Source organism: Atractosteus spatula, chromosome 6, assembly GCF_055471065.1.
Source record: "Atractosteus spatula isolate fAtrSpa1 chromosome 6, fAtrSpa1.hap1, whole genome shotgun sequence".
Classification (NCBI taxonomy): Eukaryota; Metazoa; Chordata; class Actinopteri; order Semionotiformes; family Lepisosteidae; genus Atractosteus; species Atractosteus spatula.
Genome location: NC_142711.1, coordinates 7,278,004 through 7,287,978, shown reverse-complemented (window position 1 = coordinate 7,287,978; position 9,975 = coordinate 7,278,004).

The window sequence follows — 9,975 nt, the reverse complement described above, 5'->3', positions numbered from 1 at the left end:
TAAATTGGTACGTTGCTGCTGTACGAATCGGCTGTTGTTAAGAAAGGGACTTTTACTCCCTGAGGACTTTTATACACAAGAAATGATGACTTGTGAAATATGATGTGGTCTGTGTAGTTGGAGATGGGTGAGGTTTGTTGCACCCTCTCAGTACACATGCCACAGATGGCCTGTAACCAGACCAAAATAATCTCTCAAAATGGGGATTCAAAACTTTTAAGCTCCTTTTTAATATGATAGGTCTTTTTCATTCTCAAAGGAAAAAACAGGGTCATCTTTAAAGCGCCCATCGTTTACTTAAATGGAAAGGCAATGCATTCCCACTGTAGACCAGCCAATCATTAAACTTCTATACGTTTTTAGAAGAGATTGTTTATGAAAAGCAAACATCTACTGAACTGTGGATCAGCGGTACATAAGAAATAGATTCGGGGGAATACCTTTGCTGCTTTTCATTCTGAAGGCTATTTTTAAGGTTACCATGGAAGATATTGGCATGTTTGACATTTACATGCAGTAGATCACTCTTTATATCCTGAGCGAGGTACTTCCTTCAAACTGTTCCGGTCCAGCCAGTTGTACGAACAGGAACCAGCATTGCTAAGGGTTGGCTGAACGAGGGACTGATGTCTCATCCCGGGAGGGGAATCTTGTGCTCTGTGATCACTTCATGCCTAGACATTTAGCCCAGTGAGCTGCTGTGTGTTGCTTGACTGGAATTGACTGGAAACCTGCCTACCTCAGTCTTTCAGAAAGAAACCCCTCTTACTTGTTAAATGAATCAATCATCCAGCACCCTAGGGGGGAAGGGGTTGTCAGATTTACAAGAACTATCGATAATCACAAAGGTTTCATATTACCTCATTCCTTTGCATATACCTTTTCCAAACACTGTATTTGAGTTTACACAAATGGTTTTTTAATTTATTGTACAATCATTTTTATTAATAACTTAAAAACAAACAGACCACAGTACATATAAAGTAACTCTTTAAAGTAGAGCTTTGCATTACTTCCGCTTGTTTGACAAGATTTTCAATCTTCATTTCAACAAACAATGGTTTGTCTCACTTTCCATCAAGCACCGGATCATGATCAACCACTATTTTATCAGTAACTCTTCCAGCTGATCCTGTTTGGCCAGGGACAGGGCTCTTTAATCAAGAGGTGCATCCCTGACCCAGCTCCAGCCAGTTTATAGTTTTCTCTCTCATCACACATTGAAACCACTGGTACAGCTGGCTACTCTCCCCTCCCCAACTACTACAGCTCCCATTCACTCTCGCCTAAAAGCCGGGAGTCTAGACCCTCTGAAACCCTTTTCCTCCCAGCTTTTCTCATAAGCCTCTTAATTAGCCCAGAGGCCAGACTAATTCCACACAGAGCCTATCCTGTCAGGTCCTTTCCCTCTTGCGGAACCTCATTCCCTCTGTATATCAATTACACAGACCAGGTGTGCCTTGCTCCACAATCCAACCCCCCACCTCCTCCCCAATCAGCAGGTGGTTCTTTCTCAATGTCACCTCTTGCTTCCTCACAAATACATTTGGTACATGTTACAGACACTACCCTCAAGCAGGGTGGCCCCCAGAGTCTGCAGGCACAAGAGGACATGATGTATCAATACCCAATGGCCAGGAGAAGCAAAGTCCAGGAGGCGATATGGTTTGCTTTTTCAGGCCAAAAGGAAAACACTAAAAAACACAGCTAGCACCTTGCACACCCTATGTATACACAACAAGCTTATTTGTATCAATGTGATAATGTGAAATTCTAAACCCTTTACCAACTAACCGATAATTACACAATGAATCCCCACTGTGGCTATTTACAAAGATTAGAGGATGAATAGCAGCCTCTAGTGGTAGGTCAACTGTAACTGCAGCCCCTTCTTAAGCCGGCCTTCCACAATACTGAACCTATTTAAGGATAAGTAAAATATTATTTGTAATATAAGTAATCCGAATTAATTTAAAGGGAATTTCACGAGGAATGACAACACCCAAGATGAAAGCGTCATGGAGCGAAATTGTGGCTTAACCCACTTGGCTGAGGGCTGACCTCCCGGCCATAGGCCAAGGAGACCAGGACCCTGGGGTAGCCTGGGGTGACCAAGGGGTAGCTGCAGAGGAGGAGATGGGGTGGAGGTGGGATGCAAGAGACAGAGATAGGGATCTCGTAGGTATTTATATGATTGCGATTGCTAATTACTGACAGCTGAGTCTGATTTACCTTGGTTGTTGTCATCCCTCCCAAACTTTTGTTATAAACTCCATAAATCCTGGACCTGTTATCAGAATTGATTTAAAAAAAGGACTTAGGAATTGACTTTGGAATGCATAAAAAGGGAATCTTTCCTATGATAGTTAGCAAGTGTAAAGTGTGTGATTACAGTACACTTCTTGGTGAGAGAACATCTTGGCCTTGGAAAAGATTGAAGACCTAAAATCACTGATACAGTTTGTGACACCTCTGTAGCGCCGTATGGGTGACACACAATGTTTTCGGTTTTGATGTGAACACCACCATGGCCCTCTTTCTGCTATAGCCATTGAAAGATACAGTTGTGTTGCCGCCCCTTTTAAAACATTTTGTGCACAGCCTCATGGCCAATCTAGTCAAAGGTAAAAACCATTTGGCCTGGCAACACGATATTTATAGGATTGGACAGTATTATGCTTTGGTCCTTGTGTGTGGCACTGATGCAAGCCCAGTTTAAATACTATGATTGCTGTTTTGCGATCAGCTGGATTATTGCTTGTTGGAGTTTCATTGTGTGATGGAATATGGCTTGCCACAATTTACTTTTCCCTCACTGCAGTATTATTGCACAGACAATCAAGCTTTGTTTGTTGAAAGATGAAAGAATTTCCTTGGATCTCTAAACGGATAGAGGAGCCGGCAGATTCTCTTTTATGTAGCAAAAAGTCTCATAGCAAATTGTGCCTGTTTGTGAGTCTCCCATAAAAGTACCTTTCTTCTGCCATTGGACACAAGAAACTAAAACTGTTCTTAAAAGATTGTGAGGGTGACTAACTGGAACCAGCACTAACAATAGAACAGAAAATGCTTGTCTTGGGGGAAATCTCAGAAATATTTATAATCAGATCTGCAAAACTTTCACAGTGTTTATAAGCTTCATTTTGAATGACTTAAGCTCTTCTTTTTCCTCTCTTTGTTAAAAAAAATGTAGATTCACATAGATGAAAAGGAACCTTTTCTTTTTCACTAATCATATCTTTCCTTTATTTTCTTACTTATTCCTTTTCCATTCTTTATTTTGTCATATATTTTATTTTTGGTTGTAAATTCTATCCTTCCAATTAAGCTACTGATTGCTTTCATTGATTTAGATATACAGTATTAGTGACAGTGTTAGATTTGTTTTCCAATTACAGTATGTCTCTCATTTGTGTGCGGTCAATACCTAATGTACACGTGCTAATAATGGGATGAAAAGCACATATGCCCAGTACATCATAACATTGCTGGATTGGTGGGTTTTGTTCACATCATATGGGCTATATAAACCCACCTGTGCTCTGGGCAAGACAAAGAAGAAGACAAGGGAAATAGCAGAAGACGAGACTACAGCCAGAGGGCACTGACTGAGGACCTAGAGGGACACCATGAACAACCTCTTCTGCTCTACAGAAAAAAAGGGTGATATCTCATTCTGTGGGCAAGCAGGCACTAAATGTTATGAATTTCAATACTTTTTGAGTAATTATATTTTTTTCGATAGTTAAAAAAGTATTTTTTTTTACTCTGTCTTGGGCCTCTGCCCTCTCCTTCAAATACAGAGAAGAGAAATTAATCTTAAGAAAGGGAACGTAAACTGTCAAGTTAAATTTTAATGTCACCCCCCAAAATTATCTTGTTTTACTTCAGGTTCAAAGTAAATACTATATATTCCACAACCAAAACCAGAAAAGTCAGAACTACACTAATAAAAAGGACAAAAAACAATTAAAAATAAAATAATTCTGATGAAGTATGATTATTGCTGTGCATATACAGCACCACTTAGTGAGACATTTGAAAAGATAAACAAACCCGTTTGATAGTTATTACTAGTTAAATCAGTTTTAAGCAGTTTAAATATTTTGGTTTATGAGTCATAAACCTGCTTTAAAAATATTAATCAGTTCTGTATGGTTATTAACAAATCACTGCATGTTACATTTGCATGGCAAATTCAGGAGACTAGGAAATGAATACTGTTACACTTCACCAGAAATTAAACTACTCCCACAAAGTGCATGTATAAACAAGTTCTGAGCAGCCTCTTACCCAGAAATGAAGCACAGCTCTTCAAAAATATTTCAGCATTGACACCATTACACTTTCCTTTAATTATTTCCTTAACCAAATAGCTCAGTATACTGACTTTTGTAATTGCTACAGTAGTTACTAATTGGAACCCTGTCATTCTAAAAGATTACACTGCTAAACATTTGATTTACGTCGTTAGTAATACTTCAGGTGTATAAAGTACACATTCAGTATGGACTTGTTCACTTTATGAATCCCAATTTGATCAGACAATGGAATATCACATGCATAAATTGGGGACAACTTCCTTGTTTGACTGAACACGTCTTCACTATAGCTGAAAACACAATAATTTAATAGCATTAATACCAAACCAAAAGACTTCTGGCTCTGAAGGAGATACAAAAACACACAACAATAAAATTAATTTCATACATTCAAAATGCCAGCCAGCATACTATTTTAAATTCCAGATTATAATCCATTTTGGACTTAAATCTGTACATATAGTACACTACCAATTACGTTTTTCAAAGCCTCTCTTTTCCTTGTGTTTCCAGTTAATGGGATTAATCAATGACAGAAGGCAGCATTGCACATGAAAGAAAATAATGAAAGGATATCTCTGGGATATACAAGTGCCACTCTTGACTGGGCTTGTAACTAGGAGTGGATTTCCTGTAAAGAAGGCTTTGTAATGTGAATTATTGTAAGAACTGTTTTGAAATATCATACCTTATACTACCCACATGCAGTTTTCTCTGAATAACTCATATTTGTTTTCACGGCAGATAGTGACAAAGAACTATCTACAGTATCTTAAAATGACTTTTGTTTCATAAAATACTGTAAACTTTCCAACTGTAAGATCCATGTGGAAGAAATCATTCTCCAACAAAGCTTACTGAATTAAAAATATAATTACTCTGAAACTATTATAATTAAAGATGGTATTAACAATAAAATATTAGTAATAACTGCAGATCAACACGTCCACTGTAAGCAGCATGTGAGAAGGTGTTTGTGATTGTTTCTTTTTCATACTGCTAATGAGAACCTTTTCTTTCTTTGGGGAGCTACCTGCACAATCTCTGAGAATCTCATGAAATTCTGGGATACCCCTGTTTTGGGTAATCTGTGATTTGTGGGTGCTTAAGGTTAAGGGTTAACCACAGCTCTTTTTACAGAGCAGTACCACAAGAAAGAAATGATTGAAGGAATAGATTCCATATTCCTCACTGAAACAGCACCATTTTTCAATAAAACCAAAATATATTGAATCGGTCAGGGTTTTTTGCATTTCAATTCTGGCTTAAGCAAATAAAAACACATAAAAGGACTTGTTTGACTTGCTGGTTCCTTCAGCCTGGCCCACTTTCCATCTGGCAAATTACTATTTTACAAATTAAAAGACCAGAACAATCATTGTGATCGTTCCAGAATCCGACTTCAGAAAATTTTGGGATTTAAGGACAAATAGGTGTGAGGCAATGTGTTTTGATCTCTTGGTCATTTAATTTTTCAGACACTGTATTGCTGCACAATGAAGGATGCAGTATATAACTCTATCTAGTACCCTTAATTAGAAGTACATTCTTATAATCTGTAGATCAATAGATTTGGCTGCAATAACAGGTCTCCCTAATGACAGGTTTAGCAGTGTTATCAAGATGGCTTATCGACATGCTCACAGAAACAGCTGCCTTTTGAACACAGATGTCATCAGCAACCAGGAAATGGTATGTGTATGTAGTACTTCACTTCCAAACACGGAGGCAGAAATTCTAAGGCCGGTGATTGCTGGCTTGTTGCCTGAAGTAGAGGTAAGGTCTAAGAGGAAAATGCAGAGGAAGAACTGCAGTTCAGAGAGGCCCAAAGGATATCAGGAGAAAAAAACAAAAACAAAAAAAAACAATCAAGGAATGATCTTCCAAATGCTACTTACACTGTTTGTGTAGAGTAAATGATCAAACGAAACCAGGGTCTGGTGCTGCTCTAAGTGCTAACAAATATGAGACTCTCACAGCAGCTGTTGTGCACTATTTTAGTCGAAGGATAACCGGAGCAATTTTTCTGACAAGGGTCTCTTTTCACACTTGGGGTTTTGAGAGTTCTAAATTAAGTCATCTTCTGCCATCATGGCAAATGATCTTTCACATGGTGGAAAAAAAATTCAACAAGTTTACTTAGTTTGTATCACATTTATTAAAGAAGACAGAAAAAGACTTCGGCTTGGATGAAAAAGTCTGAAGAGTAGTGAGATTAGGAAAAGTGTGCTTTAATTATGGAAAACCGAAAGAGGGCAATCCTCTTTCGAGACACCCCTTTGACTTATAGAAGTGCTGGGGCTCATTCTAAATTAACAGCTGTATAGTTACTTTTGAAATGCATTGAAAGGTTGTTAGAGACTTGTCTGGAAGCCAGTGACCGGCCATAAAAGACTTGACCAGAATTTGATCTGTATCATCATATTAGGTTCAGTGCCAATGGATCTCATCTGTTTAGAAAGAAAAGGATCTGTCACATCTGATAAAATAAGCACATCCACTGAACAGCACAGTGCGTATTATGTATATTATTTTAGACGTTTTGACAAAGAAATTAAAAAAAGAACCAAAATCAATAATTACAAACAAGGAAACAAAAAACACAAGCAGTCAGACAATGAACCGCAAGCACAGACTTGCCTATGCCATTTAATAATGTTCTTGTTGGAGTAAGAATAAAGTCAAAATTTGCGATAGAACCACAATAATGACTTGATGTATAAAACAGTCAAGGATAAGTACTATACAAAGTACATTCTTTTTCAAAACATTCAAGAAAGAGACCCCAGATCCTATGGAATTGCTCCAGAGTAACTGTCCTATAGCAGAAAATGCTCTACATTGTAATTAAGGACATCATCTCATCGAGACAGCTCTCGAAACAGAGTATGATGGCACTTTTCCATTCTTTATGCATATTTTTTTGGCCACAACCATGCTAAACATCCAGTGCTGATTGTTCTGTCTTTAGTGAGTTTCATTGTCTCTGAAACACTTAAGAGTGCTAATTCAGGACTTGTGTATATGTTCTTTCTAAACACTTTTAAGTACCACTGAAATATTTCTACCTACAATTTAGATGATCTAGAACACAGCCAGATGTGTGTAAGTGTGCCATCAGAAGACCTGCACCTGTTGCAAAAAGAAGAGACTGAGGGATCTATATTGTTCAATTTTGTTTCACTCGATAACTGACCTTGTATTGAAATATTTGGTGTCTAGCATTAGTAGAGCACATGTGAATATTGCTCAAGCCCTCTTCCTCATTAGAAATTTCAGTATTGAGGTACACGCACCCAGCAAATTTCAGTAGATTAATAGACACTTCCATATGATAAGAAAAAAAGGACACAAACTGTCAAATCGAGCTGGGAGGCCGTTGCACAAAGGTCATAGAATAGATTGGCTCTGGGAGGATTTTCAAATTGAGGTGTTTTGCACAACAAAGTGCCTGACGAAGACAGAGTGTAACGAAGCGTAGTTCTGGACCCTATGCAGACGGTATGATCCGGAAGTAAGTGGAGAAGGACGACGGTGAGGAGACGACGAGGATCAGGAGGGGTTGACAGACAGGGGGGCATGACGACGGTGAGCTGGTGCTTGGGGAGGGGCGTAGCCAGGGCGAACAAGTCCAAGGAGTCCAGGGGGGAAATCCTGGGCAAAGTCCAAAAGTCCAAACGGGGTGATCCAGCCGAGACATGACATAACAGAGTTAAAAACCGGAACGGGATCCGGTGCAGGGACAGGGAATAAAAACGGGATGACGAGGCCAGGCGCTCTGAGACCCGGACTCAGCTGGGTCAGGACGCTGATAAGAGACCTATGCCCTCAAGCCGCGGGCATAGGGCAACTTGATGTAGGCGGGCCTCCAGGCCTCCGTCTTCCAATGCAGAGCCAGGAGTAGCGAGAACGCCCGGCTTACATAAGGAGGGGCAGGATTGGGGGCAGGTGCACGGAAACGCCCTTAAGAGGAGGTATTACGATCGTGACAGGGTGTTTGTGGTTGGTCAAATATTTAAGCCTTTTAACAGATTAAATAATGCAAATACAACATTTATATATTATGCAAAGGAACAAGTAAAGGTGTATTCCATACTGAAAAGAGAAGAGAAGAAACACAACGTTTCGGCTGTGGAGCCTTCTTCACCCGAGGTCTACACATGCTGACGCAGCTACCTACTTGAACTATTTATATATTATATTAATATTATATGAAATATTATACTATACAGTATAAAGTATATAAATGCCATATATTATATATAGTATATCATGTATTAACTCTTAAACAGCTGCATTTGTTGACATTTATAACAATGAATAAATGATTATTGCTTTTAAGGCAAACTTTTTGTGAGTGTGAATTTGTTTTTAACCCTTCATTGTGGCTGTCCACTGAACAAGACTTTACCCAGAGAAATATTTGAGATATTTGTGTGGCACTGAAATAAAGTCTCCAAACTTACAATCTGCTATTTTCAGAAAGAAAGCAAATTTCTAATATACTCTATTTGAACGTCATACATATCTTTTATTTTTTCTAATCTCATTCAGGACATTAACTGCTGCCCAGGATGGGCTCAATACTCCACTTCACTACATCACAGATATTTTTCCTCTGTTTTATTTATGTAAAATGTTTTAAATTTGAGCAATTTGGACATTTATTTCTAGTATAACACATTTTCAGAGGTATTTTTGAAAAATTCCTCACATTGAGACTCATTCTACCAACATTACAATGTAATTAATTAAGGTGCCATTTTAAGCATTAAACACTTACATTATTAATGCATATGTAATGTTACTTCTTTTATAAGTTCTGTAAGTGGAGATAATGCATGTTCAGTTGATTGTTAATGTGATTTTTCTCTCACTATTGCCTTTCTGGAATGACACCCCAACCTCCTAATTGTGTTTTCACTTAACAGAGGAGGCCTCTCAGGTCTTGGTTCCTGGGCTTAAGTCTGGAATTCTGTGTGGAATTTGCATGTTCTCTCAATGGATTATTCAAAAACATGCTGTCTAGGTTAATTGATGTCTGTTAATATTCACTGTGTCCTGCATTCGATGGGTGTTCTGTCTGGGGTGTGGTCTGGCCATGGGCCCTAAGCTTCCTTGCTCCAGGTTGCTGTGACTCTAACAGGGAAGTGCTTTCTAACAATAGATGGATGAATAGGAAAAGAGTATCTCTGGGAAGTCCCATTTGATCATGAATGAGGAAACAGTCAGGGAAAATATTTGACTATGACAGAGGTCTGGGCATGTTATAGTCTAAAAGACAAGAAGAAAGACTAAAAACTACATGAGAAGAAAATGCTGAGGTTAGCAGCCTCTGTGTGGACACAGAGGCTGAGTGAAAACAAGCATTCCAGTCTGTGTATATCTATGGCAGTTTAGTGGTGTAGTTTAGTAGCTCGCACATTTGTATGGTAGAAAGCACAGTTGCTTGTCGAAATGGATTTACTCTGCGGTCATCACGATGACTATAGTGGTGACTGGAACTTCATTTTCTTTCAAACGACATAACATGTGTGTTCATATCAAACATCTGACCCCGGGCTTAGCTTAGTTAAAAGGATTTCATTGTTTATCGATCTGGCAACTTAATAACATGAAAGGCTTTAAACATACAAGTTATTGATTACTGGGT